We start from the raw sequence: 5,404 nt of genomic DNA, 5'->3' as shown, positions 1-5,404 counted from the left end.
ATCCCATGATCCACTGGGAATAACATTAGTAAAAATACTCAACAATGGGGTGATGGAACCTGAAGAGATCACCTCCAGTAGAGAGACATGTTCTTCAAGTTGAGGGATGGGGGCACCCACATATCTCAAAATTTTTAACCCAGAATTGTTCCTGTCTAAAGGAAATGCAGAGACCGAAAGATGCAGCAGAGACTGAAAGAAAGGCTATTGAGGGACCACTTCACCTTGAGATCCATCCCTTATGCAAACACCAAATTCCAACATTATTGATGATGCCAGGAAGTGCTTGCTGACAGGAGCCTGGCATAGCTGTCCTGAGAGGCTCTACCAGCACCTCTCAATGCAGATACTTACAGGCAAACCATTGTACTGGTGACCCCCATGGAAGAGTTAAGGGAGGTAATGAGGATCTGAATGGATTGTGACCCCCATCGGAAGAACAACAGTAACAACTAACTGGACCCCTTAGAGCTCCCAGGGACTAAACCGCCAACCAAAGAGCACACATGGCTGCCCCCCGAAACACCAAAATAAGCAGCTGTAAGAGTCAGATGCCGATATTTACACCCAACCAATGGACAGAAGCTACTGACCCTGTGGTTGAATTTGGGGAAAGCTGGAAGAATCTGAGGAGGCAGACAACACTGTAGAAGGATCAGCAGTCTCAACTGACCTGGACCCGGGCGATCTTTCAGACACTGGACCACCAACCAGGCAGCACGCACCAGCTGATATGAGGCCCCCAACACAAACAGCACAGGACTACTGGGTCTGGGTTCAGTCAGATAAGATACACCTAACCCTCAAGAGACTGGAGGCCCCAGGGAGTGGGGAGGACTGGTGGGGTGGGTTGGCGGCTTTGGATCTACTCATGGAGATGGGGGAGGAGTTATGGGATGTGTAACATTCAGAGGGTGGACAGAATGGGGATAGAATCTGGGCTCTAAAAAAGATTAAATAAGATTTTTTAAAAAGTTTATTAAACTAATGTTTTTATGGTGACACTGAGATCTAGTTGTTTTCTATTTGTATTGCTAGTTTATAAGAGGATTCACTTAGGTATTGATTTTAATGTTAAAAATGTAATTAAATTTGCATGGGCATGTGATTCACTATTATTTACATCCAAAGCCATTTTTAAATCTCACTGAATTGAATCAAGAAAATGAAATAATTATTGGATATTTTTTGAAGCATCAAATGACCCTGTTTTAAAGGCCATGCTTTGATTCTCTGATTAGTTCTTATGCTAATGGGATGAACACATTAAGAAATGTGGCACTATTTTCCCCAAAGTACTAGAAAATTTGGAACAAAAGATGAATTAATTATAATGGGTATTTTGTCTAAATAAAAACCACGTTTCACAGAAACATATATAGACATACCTTCTGAAGGTATTAATTTTTCTCGGGGAGACTGATTATGAAGCAGTTGCTCACATTTCAAGGTAAAGCTTATGCTTTCTTAGACTAACTACATTTTTTCATTTCATTTTTTGAAATTATAATTACATCATTTCTTCCTATTTTTATTTCTTCCTTCAAACCTTTCTATGTACCGTAACTTCTTTGGTCTCATTTAATTAATTCATGGCCCATTTTAGCATATATATATATATGATTTTATATATAAATATATGTAATATGAAATATTTATTTCTAAATATATAAGTGCAACTTGCTAACTCTGCATAATGTAACTTGTATGTATATACTTTCGTATTTGGATAATCACTTAATGTGCTCTTCCTTGGGGAAGAATATTCTTTCCACTTTCAATAGTCTTTATATGCCTGTTGTTCTTTGTGTAGGGTTGAGGCCTAATGGGCTTCTCCCCATCCACTGTGTTCTTGTTAATTTCATGTTTAAGTAGTCATGTTGGCAAGACTTCATATGTGTCACTGCTGCCATTCCTAGGAGACACAATTTAATAGCATACTGTCTGATGCTCTGGCTCTTACAAAGTTTCTACCCTCCTCTTCTGAGCCTTGGGTGCAGGAGTTATTTTGTAGATGGGTCCATTCAGAACTGTGCTCTTAAAATTCTGCATTTTGACTGGTTGTAGTTTTCTGCAATGATCTCCATCTGTTGTAAAAGTTTTCTTGATGAAGAAGGATTGAGACTACATTTATGCTTGGGTGTAATGACACATGTCTTGAATGCAGTTAGAGATTATACTGTTTTAGTATATCAGTAGTTTCAAGTTCTTCTCTGAGACCCTTGACTTCACTATCCCAGGGTAGTTAGCTAACTTTCCAGTACTAGGTATGAGTTTTTTCTTAGAACGCTGTTGGTTGTCACCAAGGTGTGCATGTCACTACTGAGCCCTTAGGGTTATCATGCTTTGTGGTTCATTGTTGTGGTCCATAGGCATTCTAACTGTGGACAACTGTGGGTTGTTTCTCTCTTTTGGAAGCATGTATAGTGACTTCTGGCATTGTGAACATTAGTCCTTAGGGAGGAGGCTTTCAGGTTAGATCCAGCTCTGGGGCCTCTGATTCATGTACCCAAAGCAAAGTGGTGTCTTCAGCAATAGGGACTCCCGTTCTATCTTTAGAGGTTGAATATAACCAAGGGCAACAACTTGTTTTATTGATGACGATGTTGGTTTATGATTTTATTTCTTAGATGCTAGACATAGGAGGTCCATAAACATAGAGTGGGAACTTTTTTGAGAGGAGAAGAACAGTGGAATAAGTCAAGGAGAGACAAATCTGAAACTGAGACAGTCACTGGGGGCAAGTCATCTTTACACACACAATTCTCAAATGCCTTTCCAGACTGACTTCTTTTTCCCCTATTTTTTATTCATTATCATAAATTTAACTTTACAATCCAGCTAGACTCGAAGGGGAATGAGAAAAATATGGAACCCAAAGAACTTCAGTGAGAGCAGAGATTATAGGGTATTGTGAGCAGATGGGGTGGGGGCATTTTCCTGAGCTACAGAAGGAATGGTTTGATGGGTAAAATGCCCATAAGGCAAAAGAAATTAGAGCTGTTCACAGGTGGAAATGGTTGTCTTGCTGGTCTTGCCATTTCTGAACCCAAAACCTCTCCATAGCTTCCACAAGGCTCATGCCTTCCTTCACCTTCCCAAAGACCATGTTTGCCATCAAGATACTCAGTCTTGGCAGTGCATATAAAAAACTGGCAACCATTTGTGTTTGGTCCATCATTTGCCATGGACAAGATGCCAAGACCTGAATGCTTCAGGATGAAGTTCTCATTCTCAAATTTTTCTCCATAGATGGAGCTGCTTGCTGCCAGTGCCATTATGTCGTGTGATGTCACCACCCTGGCACATGAATCCTGGAATAATTCCGTGAAAGGAGGAACCCTTATAGCCAAATCCTCTCTCTCCAGTGCTCAGAGCATGAAAGTTTTCTGCTGTCTTTGGAACTTTATCTGCAAAAAGCTGGAAGGAGACATAGCCACAGGGCTGGCCATCGGCTGTGATGTCAAAGAACATGGTGGGGTTGACCATGTCTGAAACAAGCGGCAAAAAGCAACAGACGTGTCTGCAAAGCCATAGACTGACTTATGATGACACTTTCTGTCATTGAGGAGTGGAAAACTGTATCTCCTTATTCCCATGTATACAATTACTCATTTTTAAAATGTACTGATTTCTCTATTACTGATATAAATATTAACAGAATAAGGAGGATGTAGAAATTTTTTTCTAAATTCTAATCATTTCTTATGCCCTGCCCTCTTCCCAAAACACATTTTATAACTGCAGCTTTTTAAATTAATCTTTTGGGTATCTACCGAGTTTGATAATTAAGAGATCTCTTTCAGCCATATTTTATATGAGAAAAATCATTGCTAAGGACTTTCTCTTGCAAGGTTTTTTTTTTTTTTTTTTTTTTTTTTTTTTTTTTTTTTTTTTTTTAGATTTGTGCTATTACCTTACACAGGAGAGTGGGATAGCGTTGATGAAAAGAATAGGAGCTATAAATTTGCATCAAAGCTATATTACCTGACAAAATTCCTTTCCCTTTCTTTGAGTTTTCACATATGAACTAAGGAATAATGCAAACCTGTGACACCTTATCCCAAACTCTTGAGTTTAGCTATAAGTAACAATCCCACCTTCTCTAAAATGGTAGAAAGATCGTATTTTACATTATGTAACATCTTCAACAAAGATTAAGATGAGGTATGGCAGTCAGACACATTAATTTTTCACTATCAAAGTATATGGATATCAACACCAAATTGGATAAAGGCTATAAAAGCTTACTTCCTGATCAGGTCAGATTTTTGCCTTTCAGAAGAAAGGGCACTGAATCTGTGGTCTTAATGATAAGATATCACCTGCCACTCGAGGAACAGCAAAAGGATGATTCCAGGTAGACAGTAAAGGGGGCTGTGTTTGTGAGGTGAGAATGCACTTGGCATATGTGGAAGAAAAAAGCAGACAGGGAAGCAAGGCATCTGAAGGGCATTTGCAGGGTACGTAGTCATCTGAGGGAGTTATGGACAGACCCTGATGGCCTACATTAGGAAATAGTCTTCCATGATAAACACAGAAAAACATATTTTTGAAGTCTTTAAGCAGAAGAATAACAAGTTGAACTAACTCTGAATTTGTTTGCCAGTTGATATGTGAAGAATGTTAATGAGAAAAGAGGGGCCCAGGGAGTGAGCAGAAAACCAGAGCTGAGGCAGTCTCAAGAACAGAAAGTAAAATTTGAGGCAGGTGTGCTAAAAGCTGTGCTAAAGCCCCCGATGAAGAACTGAAGAGAGTGAAAATCAGAAAATGCCATTGCACTTGGCCATGCTTAGCTCAAATCGTCTCAGTGGAGAAGTGAGGGCCAAAAACCTTTTTGGAGTTAGTTGACAAAAGGAAGTTAAGCTGCAAGAGAAAATAGCAAGAAAACTAGGACCATGGATGGAAATGTAGGAGAAGCAGACAGGAAGTGCTGTGGTCTCAGTGCAGGGCCAGGTCATGGGTGAGAGTGAGTCAGAAAGCCAGCCAAAAGGGACAGAGAATGGAAGAGTATCAGGGCCCAATATAAAATAATATGGCTGGCCACAGGTGATAAATTCCAGACCCAATTGGTGCGGCTACGACTGCCAATAATAATTCATGTCAGCTCGAAAGTCTGCTTCAAGCTTTCTCTTGCAAATGTAACTGGGATTGTGCTAATTAAAAACATTTGGGAAAATGTCAATGTCTGAATACAAATGCTTCTCAGCTCATCAATCCCATGAGGTCACCTCTTCCCTCGGACAGTTTTTATCTGAGGTGATTTATCTGTTAGCAAAAATCCCCAGACTTATCTTAAACCTGGCTGTTTTTCTGCTGTGTTAGTGTTTTCAAAGCTCATCCTTATGAAATTAAAATAACCTGGCACTCATCAAAGTTTACAGCAGACTCCAGGTTGCTTTCT

At 39.7% G+C, this 5,404-nt stretch overlaps 1 pseudogene across 1 annotated transcript; it reads right to left on the bottom strand.

The window, feature by feature from the left end:
- Nucleotides 1-2,994: 2,994 nt before the first annotated feature.
- On the bottom strand, nucleotides 2,995-3,489 carry LOC308416041 (peptidyl-prolyl cis-trans isomerase A-like; annotated as a pseudogene). Its single transcript has one exon. The product of its transcript is annotated as a peptidyl-prolyl cis-trans isomerase A-like (transcript).
- Nucleotides 3,490-5,404: the final 1,915 nt, after the last annotated feature.

The sequence above is a fragment of the Micromys minutus genome (genome assembly GCF_963924665.1).
Source record: "Micromys minutus genome assembly, chromosome: X".
Classification (NCBI taxonomy): domain Eukaryota; kingdom Metazoa; phylum Chordata; class Mammalia; order Rodentia; family Muridae; genus Micromys; species Micromys minutus.
The sequence above is the reverse complement of the archived record's forward strand: the minus strand, read 5'-3'. Positions and strand labels throughout refer to the sequence as shown.